The sequence below is a fragment of the Hydra vulgaris genome, chromosome 03 (assembly GCF_038396675.1).
Source record: "Hydra vulgaris chromosome 03, alternate assembly HydraT2T_AEP".
Classification (NCBI taxonomy): domain Eukaryota; kingdom Metazoa; phylum Cnidaria; class Hydrozoa; order Anthoathecata; family Hydridae; genus Hydra; species Hydra vulgaris.
The window spans coordinates 7,119,211-7,142,191 of NC_088922.1; the positions used below are offsets into that span (position 1 = coordinate 7,119,211).

General features: G+C 27.9%; 2 long non-coding RNA genes across 2 annotated transcripts; both read left to right on the plus strand.

Annotated features, from left to right (window-relative positions):
* Nucleotides 1–476: 476 nt before the first annotated feature.
* LOC136077912 (uncharacterized) lies at nucleotides 477–3,360 on the plus strand. Its single transcript, XR_010637366.1, has 2 exons — nucleotides 477–614; nucleotides 837–3,360. It is a non-coding gene; the product is annotated as an uncharacterized LOC136077912 (long non-coding RNA).
* A 13,055-nt stretch (nucleotides 3,361–16,415) lies between these two features.
* Nucleotides 16,416–18,669, plus strand: LOC136077913 (uncharacterized). Its single transcript, XR_010637367.1, has 2 exons — nucleotides 16,416–16,576; nucleotides 16,726–18,669. It is a non-coding gene; the product is annotated as an uncharacterized LOC136077913 (long non-coding RNA).
* The last annotated feature ends 4,312 nt before the right edge of the window (nucleotides 18,670–22,981 follow it).

A 22,981-nucleotide genomic window follows, 5' to 3' on the forward strand; every position in this document is an offset into this window, starting at 1 on the left:
ATATATATATATATATATATATATATATATATATATATATATATATATATATATATATATATATATATATATATTGTAGTTTATGTGGTCAATTCCATGAAAAACTTTTTTTGATAATAAGTTCACCCTCTTTTTGTTAGACTCAAAACTTCTTAGCTTATTTGCTTAACAAAGTTTGCATAAAATATTTGTTGGTATATTAGGAGCCCCCCCTTTTTTTTTTTTTTTGTAATTCACCCTCCCAAGGCCAAGAGGGCCACTATAGATGAGGAGGCTACTTATGGTTATAACCCTCTCCCAACTCTATAACTCTGAAACACGAGCCTTGACGAACAATGCCGCTGCGCAGAGAAACAAATTGAAACCATTTGCAAAACTTACTAAGACATAGTAAATTGATTTTGAAAAATTGATGAAAAACTGAACTGAAAAGAGTTGTGCATCAACAGAAATTGGTATTTTATTTGCTTTTTCTTAGAACAAAAAACTTTAGATTATTCTAACATTTAAATAGATAATATCAGCATAAAGAATGTGGGAAAAACTCAATATTTTGCAGATCCTTAAAAATGATCTTTAAATGATATGGTTGATTATGATCTTTAAATGATAAGGTTTGGTTTTTTTTAATTTTAAAAAGTTGGCAATAAAATTAATTCATTTATTGGTTTCGAGTTGCCTTTCTTTCTTTTTTTGTTAAAGTATAATTATTTATTACATAATAATAGTTCAGTTAACCGTCACATTTGTATAAGCTATCAATATTATATATTTTTTTATATATTATATAAATCTTATTTATATATATATATATATATATATTTTGTATTTTTCAGAGACCATGCCCAAGTATGTCGAGAATGAACTAGAAAATTGCATCGGAAATATCCTGAAAAGAGCGCCGGATTAGGGTTGAGCTTTTACCATTTTTTTACCATTTTACCGGTAAATTTTTTTTTACCAATTTACCGGTAAATTTTGATGGTAAATGGTAAAAATTAAGAAAAAAAGCGTTTTAAGCTTTTTCTGCCATTTTAATTAAATATTCATATAAAAACAAACAAATTTTGAACTTTTTAATTAATTTTTCCATTACAAATGGCGTCTGATTCCACTTGATGCATCTTATGAATTAAAAGAAAGTGTTAGTGTTTATTTTTTTTATTCATTTTTTATTCAACCATTTTTATTCAATACTATTATTTATTTAGTCAAGTAGTACTTTAGTCAGTCAACTGACACACATAAAATAATTACAGTTTTCATAAAAAAATGTCTGGAGTCTGGAAACATTATGAAGAAGATCGTTCTGAAAGTGTTAGCAAGATATGTGGGAACAAAACTCAGTTTACAGGATCTACAACAGGAATGTGGTACCATCTTGGTCAAAAACATGGGATAAAAAAGTCCCAGGACAAGAAAGAAACAAGAAAACCTGCAGCCATAACAGCCCCCAAAATCTCAACATTTTTACAGAAGGAGTTATTAATTTTTTTTTTTGGCAGCCTTGGACGGATTTAGTTTTAATGCTTTAACCAAAAGCACATTCATTCGGTCGGCAATGACAGAAAAAGGCTACGATTTCCCAAAAAACCACAAACATGCCATTCAGCTGGTAAAAAACTATTCTGCCAGTGTTAAAGCTGAGCTGAAAAATCAACTAAACTCATTGTTGTTGACCGGAGAACGTTTTTCCATCACTCTGGATGAATACACGTCCCTGAAAAATCGAAGATTTCTCAACATCAACATTCACCAGAAGAACAAACACTGGAACCTTGGACTCACACGTGTTTCCGGATCTTTCCCTGTAGAAAAAGCAGCAGAAATTTTCTCAGAGAGAATAGAAGAATTTGGACTGAACTTGGCTGATTGCATTGTTTGTTCTGTCACTGACGGGGCTTCAATGATGGTCAAGTTTGGGAAAGTTGTTCCTACAGAACATCAAACTTGCTACACTCACGGGTTCATCTGGCCGTTCAGGATGTTTTGTACGAAAAAAATCAGAGCAACAATTTGGACGAGGAAAAAGTGAAGAGCGACAATGACGAGGAGGAAGATTCAGATTCGGACAGCGAAGAAAATTCCAGAATCATTGATGACGGAATCAATGAAAGCATTTCTCTCCCAAAGGTCAAATTTCATTTCTAGTCTGTCATCATCAAAGTTCGGAATATTGTCAAGTTGTTCAGGAAATCTCCAGTCAAAAATGTTGTGCTCCAAGAAGAAGTTAAAAAATACCAAGGCCGAGAAGTTGCTCTCATTTTGGACTGTCGAACAAGATGGAGCAGCCTTTTGGCAATGATTCAACAGTTTCTAAAAATCAATGAACAAGTTGGAGTTGTTTTTGCAGACATTTCTCCAAGTCTCATTTGCACAGAGCAAGAGTTGGACATCTTGACCAACATTGTTGATGCCCTTGAACCAGTCAGATTGGCAGCTGAAGCTCTTTGCAGGAAAAATGCCACCCTGTTGACAGCAGAGAAGTTTCTGATCAATAAATTGAATCGGAAAAAATCCAGTCTTTGCATCAGAATGAAAGATGCTGTCTTAAAGCGATTTACAGAGAGGTGACAAAGCAACTTGGTCAGTCTGTACAAATACTTCTCCAACCCAGACTGCCTTCACGAAATTGAAGAGCATGAAATATTCAACATGCCTTCTAAGACTATTTTTCAGAAAACTGCAAAGTCGTTGCTTTCAAGGCATTTCCCCACAAAAGACATTGAAATCCTAGATCAAGTAGAGAAAGGCAAAGGACGAAAAGAAGCTGAAGAACAACTTTTTCTCCAGGAAGAGTCGGAAGAGGCCATCGAATATTCAGCCAAAAAACAGACACATAACTCAAATGATGAGTTTAAGGCTATTTCAAAAGAAATGATGGTCTTTGAAGCCACCAGCAAAAGAATTGCAAATCTTGAGCTGTTATTCAATGCTCTGGAAACTGGAGCATTTTCTGCTGCTGGACTACTTGTCACAGAAATTCGATCCAGAATGAGTGATGACCTACTTGACACTTTGTGCTTCCTTAAAGCCCATTTTTTGTTGAAAAATAAATCCTAAAAATTGCAGTTTTTGTGTTTTATTCATAGCTATGTCTAAATTATGTTAAGGAGTCAAAAAAAGCATGTTATTTCATAAGAATTTCTATTTTTTTAAATTTACCATTTTTTTACCATTTACCGGTAAATTCCTTTATTTTTACCAATTTACCAGTAAATTTAAAACCCGGTAAAAGCTCAACTCCCACGCCGGATAGAAAAGGCGTTGGTGACCGTGAAAAACTAAATCACAACAACAGTTTTTATATTTTCTAGATCTGTAATTTGAAAAATAATTTAATCTTAAGTTTACTTTTAATTTTGTGTTTTTTAATAAGGCACACTGGTTGCTGTTTTCGTTATGTTTTCTGAATGTTAAATTTTTTTCCCCAAACCCTACAAATTCTGTAATAGCTAAAATATGCTCATTGCTTAACAAACGTCTTTTGAACGTTCAAAAGGCATTCAGAACGTCTTTCGAACGTTTTAAAAGACGTATTTTTTAGACTAATTTTGTATAATTGCACTTAAACGGAAAGTCTTATTTAAGTCTTTTTACGACGTCTTTAGGTCGTCCTGAAAGGACGTCTTTGAGCGTCTAATCTAGAATCAGTTTAAAACGCGCCCGAGGCGTTCCGTCTGAGCGTTCATTGTACGTTTTTTGTCCCCGTGTTTGCTGGGAAGAATCAATTTCTAACTTATATTTTTTATTTATGTAATACTCTCTTGATCGACTAAAAAAATTAAACTTTAACTTACAGTATAAGTTAAGTTTTATTAGGCTGGGGAGGACGCAAGACAACAAGTGAAATGCGCAGAGAGGAGAGAGGGAGGGTTTAATGAGTCTGAAATATAGTACGAATTGAATTATGGTGTAGGGGAAAACGGAGCAAGATGGCAAACTTTTTGAAAAGCCTGAGTTATTGCAAAACTTTCAATCATTAAGCATTAATACTTTGTCAGTGTGTTTATGTTATCTTAATTATTCATTGCCTGGATGAATTTTCAGTTTGTAATTGGAAAATTTTGAAATAAAAAATTAAAATAAAAAGTTCATAAAATTTTCATTTAGTCACGTGACTGGGGCAAAATGACTTATTATGCGATTTATACCTCCAATTTTATAAAATTTTAAAAACTACTCTAACTAAAGTAACACAAAATAATCACGCGTTGCAAAATAATTATCTTAAAAAAGTTATACCTCAAAGACATCGGTTATGAATAACCGAAACCGAGGTACTTTTTATAAAAAGTTTTTTAGCTTCCTCATTCTTCTTTGCAATATCTTTTTTCAACTTTTTTTCTTAGTTTTTTTTTATGGTTTCAACTACAGTTAGTAAATTGTCATTTTGCCTCAGTCACGTGACTAAATGAAAATTATTTTTTGCAAACCCTCATTATTTGACATAAGTATAAACATATAATTGTTTGGAGTTTGCTCCATGTCTGGAAGTTACCTATCTCGAACACCAAAAAATTATTTCTGCGCCTCTGTATATATATAGAAAAAACATAGAGAGATTAAATATATAAATTTATAAATAAATAAAAATGTAAATATATAAATTTAAAATATATAAAAAGGGTGAGGAAAGTACTCACTTTTTTACGTAGTAGAGCACATCAACAAATAGATTTTAATAAGTTTTGGTGCTGTGCTCTTCTACGAAAAAAGAAGTATTCTGGTCAATGTTTATTTTTTTAGATACACTATTTACATATACAAATAACTTATTTTTACCAGACAATCTTTAATCTTTAGTTTAATAGTTAATTCTACAATATTACATACATATAGAACTCTGTATATATATACATACAAATATATACATATTGTGAATATATACATATATATACATATAGAAAAAATGTATATATATATATATATATATATATATATATATATATATATATATATATATATATAAATTGTGTAAAATATATATTAAAATATATATATCTTTTACTAACTTATTTTTACCAGACATTCTTTAATCTTTAATTTAATAGTTAATTCTACAATATTACATACATATAGAACTCTGTATATATATACATACACATATATACATATTGTGAATATATACATATATATACATATAGAAAAAATGTATATATATATATATATATATATATATATATATATATATATATATATATATATATATATATATATATGTATATATATATATATGTAAATTGTGTAAAATATATATTAAAATATATATATCTTTTACAAATGCTTTGATTAACACTTACTTATCTTAATTCTATTAGTTTTTTTAAAGTTAACGGGTGATGCGGAAGTTATCGGACAAAATTAAAACGTCAATAACTTATTTATAAATAAAAAAACAAACTACTATTATATTTTTTTAAAATAAAGCATTTATCTTTTAATAAAAATATATTATTTTTTATATGAAAAAACACCACCATATGCAATTGATCTCAACTTTGCTCTGACGCCTTTCATATGCGACTGTAAAAAGTTTAAATCAATTTCTTGTAGTTTTAGTTTAATGCAATCAATCAAAACTTGCTCTGTTGAAGCTTGCCAATCTCCCTCGTAAACCTTTTGTGCCAAATGTCCCCAAAAATTTTCAATTGGTTGTGCTTGAAGCACATTTGGGGGATTGAATTCTTTATCAACGTAATAGACATATTGGTCCATCCAATTTAGAGAATTTTTAGAATAATGAGAACTTGCTAAATCTGGCCAAAATAAATAGTTAAAGTATCCATGATACTTGTGAATAAATGGAAGAAGTTGTTTTTCTAAACATTCATTAATATAGATTGATGAATTGATCGCTACAGCCTTGGAAGTGCGAAACAATGGCTCGGACATACCACGGTCAGATATGGCTATCCACATTAATAATTTTTTTAGAAATTTTTTTTTTCCTATAAAACGAACACTTTCTGGGCATGTCTTTTTGTTGTTTGTGTAGTATCCAGATTTTCCAGCAACATTTCTAGGCATGTTGTCCCCTGCAAAACAAAAGTATTTTTCGTCATCGATGACTAGAAGCGATTTTGTGTTATAGAGTTGGTTAACTAGTTTCCTGCTTCTTTCCTTTGCCTTTATTTGTTGTTCTATAGTGTATTTTGGAGTCTTTTCACGTTTTCTATATTTAATATTCATTTTTTTTAACTGACGACCAATTGTCGATTGATTTACACCGAATTTAAGACCTATTTTTCTCTGACAGACCCCTTTTCGATTGTTGACAAGTCTCGTTAATTCGGCTTTCTTTTCTCTAGTCCAGGATGTCGGACGACCAGGGTGCTTTCTATCAGAAAACGATTGAACAGTTTCAAGTCTTTTTAGGTTATCATATAACAAATATCTGAAAACATAGTCTTTCTATTTACAATACTCGCTACTGTTCTTCTTAATCAAGAAGTTGAGTAACTTCTGTTATGCCTGGTAGAGTGACAAAGAGGCAATTTTTTTTAATTCAAGAAAAGATAAAACATCAAAGCCTAATCTTGAGCTATGCCATCTGACATTAAGACGATGAATAGTTTAACATTTTTTTCATTCAAGTAGACATCTAACTCTTTCAATGCTGTCAAGAACGATTCATAGTTTCATACTCCATTACCAGAAATCGTGACAAACAAATGTTTAATTTTATTTAGTGCTTCTGCTGGATCCATACAACAGGTAATACCAGTAAATTTAAATATCACCCTACACATATATATTGCTTTAAAATAATCGCCCATAATTTATAGGCAAGTTAGGATACATATGGGACCATAACAAAATTGTATTCATAAAACATTTTATATAAAAAAAAACGTATGTACAGAAATAATTAAGATGGATTGTCTTATTTTAGCCAAATAAGTAGCTATCTCTTGAAAGCACCAGGTGGTCGCGTGTTTCAATAAACTCTGTCAAGAACCGCGAGTTTTCTGTTTGATATCTAAGTTTTGACATTTTTAACAAGTTTCTGTAAGTTGAATATAAAAATTAAATTGTTTCTTTTTAAAGTAACTTTAATAAAACTAATAGAATTAAGATAAGTGATAATCAAAGCATTTGTTGTTTAAAAGATATATATATTTTAATATATATTTTACACAATATATATATATATATATATATATATATATATATATATATATATATATATATATATATATATATATACATTTTTTCTATATGTATATATATGTATATATTCACAATATGTATATATGTGTATGTATATATATACAGAGTTCTATATGTATGTAATATTGTAGAATTAACTATTAAACTAAAGATTAAAGAATGTCTGGTGAAAATAAGCTGTTTGTATATGTAAATAGTGTATCTAAAAAAATAGACATCGACCAGAATACTTCTTCCTTCGTAGAAGAGCACAGCACCAAAACTTACTAAAATCTATTTGTTGATGTGCTCTACTACGTAAAAAAGTGAGTACTTTCCTTACCATTTTTATATATTTTAAATTTATATATTTACATTTTTTTTTTATTTATAAATTTATATATTCAATCTCTCTATATGTTTTATCTATATATATCACGGCTGTTTCAAACCGAGCTTAACGGCTTCTTGTTATTTTTTGAAAATATTGACTTAAGGGGTGTTACTAAAACTTCTATAACTTTTAAAATATTAAAGATAATTTTGTTTTGTAAAAAGAATAAAAACACCAATAAAATGTTTCATCTTACGACATTTAATGCATTAGTAAAAAAACTTCTTTAAGTTTAAAAAAAACGCGACAAATGATGAAGTTGGCTGAATTCACGTAATTTGATGTTACTTTTTATTAAAAAAAAATCAGAAAAATTTATTTCTGATAGTTATTCTCAAATATACCCATTGTTTGACCATTATAAAAACAAAAAAACCTTACTTAATTGATTAAGGATAGCTAAAACAGACTTTATTGAGGTCTGAAAGCAAACCGCACTTTTCGCAAAGTTATGAAAAATGTAGTTAAAAAGGGGATTAGCTGTTAAAAGAGTACATTTTTAAACCTAGGAGTTCTTGTTTTAGAAATTTATTTTCTTAAGCCAATAATTTCATTGCATTGCAAAATAAAGCCAGATTTCGATTTTGGAATATTTAGTCAAAATTTAAGAAATAATTTTTTTCTGTGCATACAGTTCTAATAATATGGTGTTAAGTTGTTAATAAATAAACACTCACCAAGTCTAATAAAATAATTCATGACCAAATTTGAGTTTAAGTTTTTGAATTAACCTCGCTTTTGGTAGTAGAATTATTTTATAGCACTTGAATCTATAGTCTCTTCTCTCAGTAAATAAACTGTTTGAATATACAAATAGCTAATTGAAATCTTTCGAAAATTTGTTTTTATTCCCATTAAAAACTGTTTTATAATCAGTTGGTTTACTGATAGGTTCTTTAAGTAGTAAACTATCTTTGTACATCCAATTGATATCAGATTCATACTCATGCTAAACCAGAAAAACAATTGCTCCACTCAAAATTTTGATAACGTTTACAAATTCTTAATTTATTGAACTAAATTTTTACACCAACTTGATATGAGATTTATATTCCATTCTTTAACCAGCGAGGAGGTATGTAGAGCAGAGGTAGTGCAAAGGTAGAACTAACTTCTGGTGATAAACATCGAATGGATACGGATAATATATCTAATGGAATTGATAATATCGAATGGAATGGATAATATATCTATAAAAAAATGTTGCATATAATGAAGGACAATACATTTTTTAAATTAAATACACAAACATACAAGATCATACCCAACCAACATACCAGTTGCTCTGATCACAAGTTAATATATAAAAGCTAGATTTTTACATACATTTGATGCAAGACTAGTATTCCATTCTTTAACCTGAGCGAAGGTATTGCATAGGTATAAATAACTTGTGAAGATAGGAACAGAATGGGCACCTACCTAATATATAAAATCAATATATTAAAAAATAATATTTTAAATTAACATTACACAAATATTAGAACAGAATAAAATTATCTTATATATAAATTAAAGATCACATATAATTTATCTTACTTGTAAATAGTTTTTTTTGTTGTTGTTTTTAATTTTTTAAATATTTTAACTAAATTTGATGATTACAAACAAGACAAAGACCTTGTCTATAAAATGAATTTTCGCCACGCTCAGAACACACAACACACTCACTCACCTTAGAGGCTTGAAACTTCCTATCAGCTTTGCTGTGCAATTCAAAGCATTTTAAAACAAGATGCAGCTTCTGCTCCTGATTTCTTACTGAATGCAACTGTCTTAATTCCTTATTTATGCTATTATGCAAACACTCTCCCTCCTCTTCACTTAGCAACCCAATAGTTTTATGGAATTTTACAAATAGTGGCACATTAAAAATAAGTTCATACATTTTTCGTGTGATACTTTCATTTGGAAAGCAAGCATAAAACTCAATAGCAAATAAATTTATATATTGATGAAGCTCAGTAATTAGCCTAATACTCATAGTCTCTAATTGAGAACTTAATGAGTTACAATGTGTGTTGAGAGCCCTATTTTTAGAATTTAAATCTGTAATTTCAGCTTCCAACTTAAATACTTGCATTTTAAATTTTTCTATTTGCTCCATATTTGTTTTATTTTCAGAAGTTAATTGATCAATTTGATCAGTAGCTCCTGACTGTTATTTAAAGTGAAAAAGTCATTTGCATCTGCTGATTTTTTTTTTGGGTGGAGCTTGCGACAGTTGCATTTTAAAAAATTCTTCGTTTTTTAAAGCTTTAAAATTTTTTTTATATTTCTTTTTTTGGCGTGTTAACTTTAGGCACATTTTATCAAACTCGTCATTACTAGGCATATCAAAATCAATTGGCAAAAGAAAACTCATAAAACTAAATAAATCACCTCTTATTTTAAAGACTGTCATTAAAATGGAAATGACATTGTTACTGATCTTATCTGTCCTAATTAATCGCTTAACAAAAGGAAAGTTACACCTATCTTCCCAACCATTTTTCCATCCAATATGTTGTTTTAGAATTTCCCTCTCAGTTGAATACATTGTTATCAACATAATATTGACTTATTAATAAATATAATAAAAACAAATAAAATAATATTAATTAACAAATATATGCACTAGATAAAAGTGGATTTATCAACTTATCTGATATTAGTTTGATAATCCAAAGAGAAAAATTCCGCGTAACTTTGTTTACTTTTATACTTCAAAAATTGACTCGCCGAAACAGTTGTTTGGAGAATATTCGTTAATAAATAGTTTGGGACGTAACGCATAAAGGTTACGTCATCGTAAAAAGACGTCAACACAAATGTACGCCTAAAACTAACAAGATTAGTTGTAAAACATGACATTTTTGAAAACATATTTCATAACATAGCTGAGGGCACGTAAAATAATTTTTTTATTTTCATTTGCATAAACGGTTGAAATTTCATTAACTTACGTCATCCATCAAAAAAGTTACGTTTTGGAATTAACGATCAATTAAAAAATATAAATGCTTTAAAAACAGTCTTTTTGTAAAAAATTCTCTAAGATGACGCAGGAATCTGATAGAATGGACATTTAGGGTTAAGTGTTCTAAATTTCAAATATCAAGCACAAAGCTATGTTATGAAATCTTAGTTGGCCCAACTCATGTTTTCCGGAAAATATGCGAAAATTAGAAAAGTGGTTCTAAATTATTAAAAATATTTTGGCAATATTTATTTTTATACCAATTAATGTAAATATTTATTTAACAAGGAAAGATAGATCTTTAATATTTTTTTAATTGCAAGATGTAAGCATTTATATAAAAAAGTTACTAATAATTTAAAGTTTGTGAATTTTTATACTTTTTATGCGGAAATACTATTTTTTTTGATAAACTCATGACGTCACGCTCGTTTTTATATTGAGTGAAACAGCCGTGATATACAGAGGCGCAGAAATAATTTTTTGGTGTTCGAGGTAGGTAACTTCCAAACATGGAGCAAATTCCAAACATTTATATGTTTATCGATAATTTTTAAGTTTCATAGTATTATTTATTAGCGTTTAAAAATTATTACCATATAAAATTTGCAACCCCCTCAAATTGAGGAAGTTGCAAATTTTATATAGTCATAATTTTTGAACGCTAAAATATTTTAAAATTAAATCTAAAATTTATCAATGAATATAAGTCTAGTTAAGAATAGTACAAAAAATACTTCATCAACTTGTTGCTCTCCTGTTTGGGGCAAGGGGGCGAAAATTTTGGGCCTTTTTTGTTCCCAGCCTCCAATCATCGCAATTTTTTGCAAACCCTCATTATTTGACATAAGTATAAACATATAAATGTTTGGAATTTGCTCCATGTCTGGAAGTTACCTATCTCGAACACCAAAAAATTCTTTCTACGCCTCTGTATATATATATATATATATATATATATATATATATATATACATATATATATATATATATATATATATATATATATATATATATATATATATATATATATATATATATATAAATTAGTAAAAAACACTTATCTAACTTTTATCTTCGACTTGAAGTCATCAGGAAGACTCTTCCTGATGATCTTCAAGTCGAAGACTTGAAGATCATCAGGAAGAGTCTTCCTGATGATCCAGCAATGGTGAAACTTCAAGTCGAAGATAAAATTTAGATAAGTGTTTTTTACTAATTTACTAATTTACTAATTTATTATTGCTCTGTTCTTTAAGAACATTGAGCACTCTATTTGTAAAATACACTAACATAATTTACATATATATATATATATATATATATATATATATATATATATATATATATATATATATATATATATATGTATATATATATATATATATATATATATATATATATATATATATATATATATATATTAGTAGAAAATCACTTAACAAAATTTTTTTCCATTTCACACTGTGTTTCATCAACAAAGATTGATCAGAAAATCTTTGTTGATGAAACACAGTGTCAAATGGAAAAAAATTTTGTTAAGTGATTTTCTACTAATATATAATTGTTCTGTTCTTTTAAGAACATTGAGCACTCTATTGTGTAGAATACTTTTTAAATTTGTTTAAATATATATATATATATATATATATATATATATATATATATATATATATATATATATATATATATATATATATATATATATATATATATATATATATATATATATATACAGTGCCAGTTTTAGCACTACCAGCGCCCTGGGTGAGATTTCTACGGCGCCCCTAGCTCAATTTAACCCCATTCAAAAAAAAGGCAAAGGGTAAAATAACCAATTAGTTTCGCCCCTTTATATTCGGCGCCCTGGGCCATCGCCCAACCAGGCCCTACCCTAAGGCCGCCACTGTATATATATATATATATATATATATATATATATATATATATATATATATATATATATAAATATATATATATATATATATATATATATATATCATATATATATATATATATATACATATATATATATATATATGTATACATATATATATATATACATATATATATATATATATATATATATATATATATATATATATATATATATACATATATATATATATATATATATATATATATATATATATATATATATATATATATATGTATATATATATATATATATATATATATATATATATATATATATATATATGCATTTTCCGTAAAAAATCAAGAGGCCAGTTTTTTTTTACGGTATATTTCTAAATTTTGAATTATGTATGAAAGGTTTATTAACAACAACAACAGTTTATTTACCAGTGAATATTATACAAAGGTGTTGAATAAAATATTGTATTATAATATTGTAACAATTACTATATAAATATTTGCTTGCATGCATTGGTTTATGCTTTTATAGTCATTTAATATGTAATATATTCTGAACTGATTATTATGTGAATGTATTCTGACTGATTACCTGCTTCATTATATTCCATTAGAGAGTGGAATAATGAAATAGACACACAGACAGGCTATTATTATTACTGTATATAGTCGAACTGCTTTTTTATGCAATGTTATTTAAGTGGAGATAATTCCAATAATAAATGTAAGTGAACTTTATATTTAAAAATAACTGTTACATTTTTTTGATTTGTTTTAGTAATAAAATGATTAATAAATGTGTTGTTACAAACTGTAAAACTGGTTACTCTAATTGTCCAAAAAAGTCAACATTTCATTTTCCTAAAGAAATTGATTTGCAAGAACGATGGATATACTTTGTTAATAGAAAAGATTGGGCTCCATCAAAATATTCAGCTATTTGTGTGAATCATTTTGATGAAAATTTTATTAATTACGGAAAAAGATGCACCTTGAAATGAAATTTTCTTCCAGTTCCAATTATTCAAACCGATGAAATAAGTGGATCGTCGACTCTAAGGGTTCCAAACTTGCCCTGAGAAGAACCAACTTTGAGATATTTAGGAAAAGATGAGTTTAAAGATTTTCAAAGTGCTGATAAAATAATTAATCTTGATTCTTTGACAGAACAACATTCTCCGCCATGTTTTACATTTTAAAAAATTCATGATAGTGTTGTTTATTATAAACTATGTTTTGATGAAAAATCAGGCATGCCAACTGTTTTTGAGTCAATAACTGTAAATAAAGATCTTTATGTTTCATTGTCATATAAAGGCTATCATATTTCTTTACCTGAATGGATTGGTAGTGGTCATAATTGCAAATTAACAAACTGAAGTATGTTAGAAAATTTTCCTGTCTATATTAGAAATAAAGCCAATAATATGAATTCAATTTTGACAGAGTTAAATGAAATTAGATACTAATCTCCTCGAGGCAGACCTCCATATTCTGCATCCATTATACGTTATGCGATAATTTTACATCACACTTCAGCACAGTCTTATAAGTTATTGTTAGAACAACTACCTTTACCATCTTTTAGTTTACTTAGAAAAATCCAAAGTGGTGATATAAATGCGTATAAAGCTATAACAGTTTTGTTACAAAAACATTGTGTATCAAGTGATTGAGTGCTTCTTGTGGATGAAATGTATCTGCAAAAATCACCCCAATATCAAAGTGGTAAATATATTGGTGAAGATTCTGAAAGTAATCTTTGTAAAGGTATTCAAAAAGCTATTCCTTATGTTGTGAGATCATCACCTGAAGTTTGCACAACAGGATCATGGTTGAAAAAAGAAATTGATGAGTGCATTACCTTATTGCACCAATCAGGTTTTAAAGTAAGAGCTATTGTTACAGATAATCATTCTACCAATGTTAATGCATTTTCAGAGTTACATAAATCAAATACTGGAGATTGAAAACTATTTATTTATCATCCAGCTTATAATGGAGTTTTAAAAACATATCTATTATATGATATAATCCATTTAATAAAAAATGTTAGGAATAACTTGTTGAATGGAAAAAAATTTGTTTTTCCTTTTTCGTTTGATTTCTTCAGAGACAAAATTGAAGTTCCAGCTGGTTTTATTACTTGGGATTTGTTTCATAAAGTTTATGAAAAAGATCAATTATTAAATGGAAACTTGAAAAAAGCGAGGAAAATTAATTATCAGGTCACTCATCCTGGAAACAATAAACAAGATGTTAACCTTGCATTAGCAATTTTCGATGAAACAACTACAGCTGCAATACTAAGTTATTTTCCTGAAAGAAATGATGCAACACAACTTTTATCATTGTTTCATAAGTTATTTATCACACTTAATTCAAAGCAGATATTTAATACATCCGATCAGCTCGGCAATGCTGCTGTAAAAGGAGATAAAAAACCCACATTTTATAGAGAAATAGCAAGTTGGATTGAAATTTGGTCAACATGTGAATATTTTACTTTAACCAAACAAACTTCTCATGCTCTTATCACAACATTACGTGCAACTGCATCTCTTATTGATGATTTGCTTGAAGAAAGCTATACATTTGTTCTTACTTCCAGGTTACAAAGTGATCCTTTGGAGCTACGCTTTAGTAAGTATAGACAAATGAGCGGTGGTCGATTTCTTGTAAGTCTTTTAGAAGTTTTCAACAGTGAAAAGATTTTAGCAGTAAGAAATCTTCAAAAGGAAGATATTAATTTCTGGGATGAAAATATTTATAAAACATTTGAATACTCTACATTAGAAAACATTATGCAAGATAATACATTATTGTCTTTAGAGATATTAGAGTGTCAGCTTTCTGAAGATAGCATGGAAGTTGCTGTTACCGTAGCAGGCTTCATTGCTAAAAAATTGAAAAAAAGATTTAAATGTCTATCTTGTGGTCAAAAAATGGTTTCTACAGACCAAGATGTTTTTAATAACGAATATCTGAAAGTATTATCCAGAGGTGGACTTATATGTCCAAGTCAATCCTTGTCTGATTTTATTTGTCATCTTTTTAGTATTCTAGATATTATTTCTCCTATTCTAATCAAACATTGCAGTTATTCTTTATCAATTAAAAGTTTTGCTGGAGAAATTTTTAAAATTTATTATAGCAATGTTGATTTTACATGCGAGAATCACCAAGAATAGGAAATTAAATATGGATCTCGAATTGTTATAAATATTTTTTATAATAATTTACAAAAAGAAATTACAGATTCTGTAAGAAAAGATCAGGTAAAAGAGTTTAAAAAAAGACAAAGAACTGATAGCTAATGCTAATAAAAGATTTTTTCTCAAATCCTTAATACATATAAAATTACAAACTTTTTTTTCCTCATAAGAGTTGTAAGTAGTCTTTCCAATATGTAAGTTTGTTTTAGTAGCATTTTGATACATAGCTATTTGAAAGCCTATTTCAGTATTTCATATGCTATTGGAATATACTGAAACAGGGAATCAGTTAGCGAAAAATATTGAATAGCATAATGTAATTACATGATGATAATCTCAAGTATTCCTCGACCATCTTAATAACATAAACATTTTCCAGTAAAAAAACTGGCCTCTTAATTTTTTACGGAAAATGCAACAAATCAGACCGTATAATAACAGTAGGCCATGATATATATATATATATATATATATATATATATATATATATATATATATATATATATATATATATATATATATATATATATATATATATATATATATATATATATATATATATATATATATATTTTATGTGTGTGTACATATATATGTTTTATAAGTGTACAGACAGGGTAGTCAGCGGTCCTTGAAAACCTGAAAATGTCCTGGAATTTGATAGGTCCTAAAAAAGTTGAGGAAAAAACCCCTTTTAGCAATAAATCCTAGACCTAGAAACTAGAATCCTAGAACTAGAAATCCTGGAACATTTTTTTGTATTAGTTCAATATTTTATTATCATGTTTTTATATTTTACAGAAATATTATTAATATTTGAGTAGATTTCTACTGAATTTATCAATTATGTATTTTCTGAAATGCAATTATATTTCTAATCTGCCTTGGATTCTCATGCAACTGGTAAAAAGCATAAATTTAATGCAAAGACACATAATACAGCAGATGTATTCTTTATTGGTAGTTTATTAGTTTTTTATTTAATTCAAGTTTTTTTACTTTTATTTAAATATATGTTTTCATAAATTTTGTAAAACTTGTAGCAAATTGATTGACTGTGCTCTTTACAGGATAGTTTGAACTTTTTTTTTTAAATTTTTTATTCTTAGACTTTACTATGAATAATCATCTGGCAGCAAAGTAGCTATCAAAAACTTACATAAAAGTTCTCCTAATTTAAAAAATATATATATAAACTATAAATCAGCACAATCTACTATTGAGAATCTTCAATCTCCAGCTCTGGTTACCAAGGTAGAAATAATATGGACCTTGAATGAAGTAATATCACATTTTTCTTTATGATTGTGCTTTAATTTAAATGAAAAATTTAAATCTATATTCTCTGACAGCGCAAGAGCATCAAAGTTTGCATTAGGTAAAAAATGTCGTTACCTTATTAATTTTAGATTAGCAGCATACAATCGAGACCAGCTTTTTTCTGATGTCAGAGCATCACCAATGTTTTGTCATATGATGATAGTATGAATGTTATTTTCAAAAATGAACAAATGAATTTTGGAGTTAGATACTGGGATTTAAGTACTGGAATTGTAAAAACTAGATATATTGATTCAAAGTTCCTCAGACGCCCTAATTCACAGAATTATTTGACAAATTCATTGAAGCAACAGATTTGTTTTACCTTGGAAAACTAATTCAAGTATCAATGGATGGTCCTGATGCTAATTGGGAGGTTCTTAAAATGTTAGATAAACGTAGACAGGAAAAATAATATTGTGGTATAGTTAATATGGGGATTTGCATTTTCACATTGTTTACGGTGCCTTACAGACAGCAATAATTTCCCAAAAGTGGGAATTAACAAAAATGTTTCGTGCAATTTATAATGTTTTCAATAGATTCATCTGATAAAATAGATAAGTACATTAGAGTTTATATATATATATATACATACATACATACATACATACATACATACATACATACATACATACATACATACATACATACATACATACATACATACATACATACATACATACATACATACATACATACATACATACATACATACATACATACATACATACATACATACATACATACATACATACATACATACATACATACATACATACATACATACATACATACATACATACATAAATACATACATACATACACACACATTAATTAAGAGTAATTCAGCTTTAATAATTTTTTTATTATTGTTTTTCAGTTTCTTTGCAACTCGCTGGGAAGAAGATGAATCTGTGGCTTTTTGAGGAATCGTTGTATGGTCGAACATGGTTAAAACTATAAAATATTGGGAATCAGTGTGCAAAATCAGACGTCCCAAAAACAAGAGCTATGAAGCTCTTTTAGAAAATTATCTTGACAAGTTTATATCTTTAAAAATGCAGTTTTTTAAAGATCTTGCTAAAAAATTGAAAGAATTCATAGATTTATTTCAAACAGACAGATCTATGGTCGCATTTTTATTTAACAGTTTAGAAAATATTTTACACTATTTGATAAAAATGATTCTCAAACCTAACATTTTAAAAAAAGCTGCAACAACATTTAGATTGAAGTAGAGAAATCAAATAACCAACTAGAGTAGACCAAATTGACATAGGAACAGCACTGAAACAGATGCTAAGTTCTCTTCATTGTAAACCAGAATATAGAAATGAGAATTTTAGAAAGATTGTAGACAGATTATCATAATTTTATTGCAAAAATGACAAGAATAATGCTCATTGAAGTATTATTTAGTGAGGAGTTCTTCATCTTTGTCTCCGAATAAAGTGGTTCAAAACAAGGAAGTATCCACTCAATTCAAGGGTCTGAGAGATTAAATGCATTAAAATGGCTTTCAACTGACGATGCAGATGATGCAAAACAACAGTATGATGAATATGTGCAGAATGAGTTCTTTAATGAATTAACTGATTCTGTTAATAAATTTTTTGTCATCTATTTGCACAAAACTCAAAAGTATTCAATATTGTGGAAAGTCTGTGCTATCATTTTCTCATGGCCAATGTGCAAAAGATAGACAAAGTAAGCAAGAAACGTAAATTGAATAATGAAGAAATTGTAATTATAAAGTAGCAGAAAGAAAAAAAAGTTCTTTAAACTGAAAAGTTAAGCATTGAAGCAGAAGAAAAGTGAAAATTTACAACCATTTTGAAGTTCCTTTAGAAACACAGTTTTAGTAAAAGAACTGCGGCCGTATTCTCATTTCTCCGTTAAGCTTAACGGAGCTTTTGTCTGAAATTTCATTACAATATTTTTAAGTAAAGAAATGACGAAAATTTATATAAATTCGTTAAAATAAAAATTATACCAAAATAAAACATTTATGTTTAAAAAATTATAATTTTAAATAAATTTTTTATTAATGTAATTTAAAAGAAATTTTTGACTAACGCTCCAATTAAAGAGCTTGATATTTCACTTAAAAATTTAAGCAATCTAAGAGAGAGATTTAATGGAAGTGTTTGATAACCTAGTGCGTCTTTATATTCACATATATATATATATATATATATATATATATATATATATATATATATATATATATATATATATATATATATATATATATGTATATACATATGTATATAGACACACAATAGCGGATCCAGGTCATTGTCCTAAGGGGAAGGGAGGGGGGAGTAATTTAAAACAAAAAAATCCGCTTCTTTTTTCTTCAGGTAAACCGTAAGGGAAGGGTTTATATCCTCGAGGGCTCTAGGCAGAAAAAATTTTGGGGGCCCTAAATACCACAATTTTTTTTCCGCGATACCCCATTTGAAAATTGAGCCCACTAAAATCATGGTACACAGGCATTTTTAAAAGATTGCTTGTGTGTTTGTATTTTTTTAAACCTTTAAAAGATACTTTTTTTTTTTTTTTAATTTTATTAAAAATTAATATATTAATATAATAACTCTATGTAAAGACTAAAAAGTAGAAAATAAAATAAAGAAACAAATTTGCTCAGAAATATAATCTTTTTTGTACTAAAACAAACTTTTTGATTTAATAGTTCAGTAAACTAAAGATTGACAGGTATGTTTCTACATAAACCTTGTGCAGACCTGTCAATCTTTAGTCTACTGAACTATTAAATTTAAATTTAAAAGTTTTATTTCTATTTTTTAGTACAAAAAAGATTACATTTTTGAGCAAATGTTTTTGCTATATTTTTATTATATTTCATAGACTGCAACATTTCATAGACCCAACAATGTCCAAATCTACCCCCTCATATGGGGTAGTTTTGACATAACTCCATGTATTGTGCTAGACCCAATTTGTGCAAGAACTTCACCTGCTTTGGCAAAGTTTGCCTTCTCCATAACTTTGTCTGTTGTTTCTTCTCTTGAATTAAGATGGCTTCCAAAATGATCAAATGGAAGTATAGTTCCTGCTAGGAGCCAATCTTCTCTCAACCCTGTTAAAGGCATTTCTGCCAGGAGCATTAGTGGTCACAAACATTCCATCAAGGTCATGCTCTTTGAATAAGTCTTGGCACAATGAATTGTTTTTTAATATCTTGGATTTTCATCTGGCCCACCATCAAAAGTTATAATCATGACTGGTTTGCTAACTCCATCTTCAGTAAACAAGCTGCTTTTAAATGCAGGAAGATGGTTTATTCTGTTCATTTCTTCTAAGTGACTAAGTGCTGTTGATGAATCATGCTTTGCACTTCTGATTGCTATGTATGTTGGGCCAGAATATGTGACTGCTTGTTTTTCCATGCAATCCTTTTTAATTTCTATGGCTGCAATTACTGAAGGAATAAGTTTGTGTTAAGGAGCAATTACAAAATCATGATCAGCTAAAGTTACCTTGTACTTCATATGCATCATCATTGGTGTTTGTTTGCTTGCAGCTGTCAATCCAATTGGCACCCTGGCTTTATCATCCTGGGAGTAAAACGTCACTTCTTTAGGACCCAAAACTGCCGCAAGTTCTTAAAGGGCACTAATGGATGATTTGGCAGATTTTGTGTCTGCATGATATTTATGCTCAGAGTTTTGTGCTCTTATTAACCGGACAGCTGCAGTTTTAACATGTCTTTTTCCTTCTGTGCTCAATGATCTGCTTGGAAGTAATCTTAAGTAAACTCCTGATCTCGAGAGATTGTAACCATGATTTTTCAATTCTTCAATCAAGTCATTTAATGTTTTTACAGTTTGAACCATTTCAGTTCTTCTCCTATCATCAGAAGCAGACCCTTTCATGGCAATATCTACAATTTCTTTTGTTAAACTGTCCTGATCACAGGCTAGCGGTCGACCTTTTGATATTGATTTTTTAATTCCACACAACTTTTTTCTAATATCTGGATCTAATGCTTCTATAGCTTTTTTTCCTTTTAGTCTGGTTGCTGCCTGGCGTTCAGTGGCTTTTTGACGAAGTACAAGATCTCGGTTTTTTTCTACCAAAAGTTTTTGCTTTTGCCCTAGTATTTGGTAGTGACAACAAGTTGCAATTTCTTCTTTCAGTAAGATATGCAATGACTTTTTGTAAAATAAAATTTTCATTTTTTAACTGACCTTGTTTTGGGGCTTGTTTTGTTAAAACTTTTGAGAAATTGGAATTTTCTTTTTCACACTCTTCACTTGTTGAAATTGATGGGGTCGTGTCAGTCACGCCATCAAAACTGAATTTAGATTCAACCACACGCTTTTTTGGTGTATTCGGAACTTGGTTTGGTAATTTTGTCCAGCAAGATAAAATACCAACTTTATTTCGGAGTTCAATTTGTTTTATCTCTTTTAATTTTTTTTCAACTTCTACATTTAATTCGGATAATGTTTTACTCTTTGTTTTAATCTCAAATGCTTTGGTTTGTTTGCATATGCTTTTAAATATCCTTCATAATTAGATTTGTAAAGTTTTTCTTTTTCACTAGACATTTTTAATCTATAACAACATCAACAACAAGAAATTAATTTTCTTTACAATCATTACGATAAATAAGTATATAGTAAAAATAGTTTTAATAATAGCATTAATAATAATACTACTGTTACTAAAATGTTATATCGTAGTAACTAAATACCTTAATATATAATAAAAATGATAACGCAACTAAAGTAGTTCGACAAATTCATTATAATAGAGTGACACAAAACATTAAAAGTAATAATAATAATAACATTAAAAATTAAAGTATTGTAAAATTAAAATATTCATGGATCAGATGACAATCAAGAATAATATTTAGGTTTAAAGATCAAACTTTAAACAACTATTAATATTAAAATTTTTAGTACATTTATACAAATATTCGTTAAAGAATAAAATTAGATTTTTAACGGTAACATAAATTGCTTTTAAATAATCGCCCGCTGTCTGGTTTTTTGATGTTTTTAGAATCAAAAATTCTTGTTATGTCTGCGATTACCACAAGTAACTTAAAAACAAAGCTAATTAGAATTTTTTATTTTCATTTGTTGCGACTCCGTTAAGCTTGGTTTCCAATAGTTGTAGAAATGTCGTACGACTGTGGTACAACAATAATGCTTTATAATGGAAACATTTTCTAGCGTAAGTTGCACAACTTAACGTCGGTTGTACAACCAAATTTATGTTGTAAAAGTAGGGCTGTAAATCCTGGCTCGTGTTCGTGATCGGCTCGACAAGAGCTCGTCCATGTTCGGCTCGAATGGTAAACGAGCCGGGCTTGAACAAAAAATTAGGCTCGTTTAAACGAGCCGAGCTTGAACATCATAGGCATGTTCATATAGGCTCGATTAAAGGTCGAATAAATATATATATATGTATATATATATATACATATATATATATATATATATATATATATATATATATATATATATATATATATATATATATATATATATATATATATATATATATATATATATATATATATATATATATATATATATATATATATATATATATATATATATATATAGATATATATATATATATATAGATATATATATATATATATATATATATATATATATATATATATATATATATATATATATCTATATTATATATATATATATTCGATTAAAGGTCGAATACATATATATATATATATATATATATATATATATATATATATATATATATATATATATATATATATATATATATATATATATATAATATATTTATTTATTTAATGCAATGAGAACAAGACTTATGTTTGTGAAAATGTAATTTGAACTAGTGGAGTGCAGTGCTTAATAGGAATTATTATGTTTGTGAGAGTTTACATTATGTTTGAACTTTGAACATTAGGTTTGAACATTGAACTATTAGTTTTAACTTTTATTTTGAACTATTTGATTTGTGGGATCTTATTTCATTATGTTGTTTATTTGCATGTTTAATAGA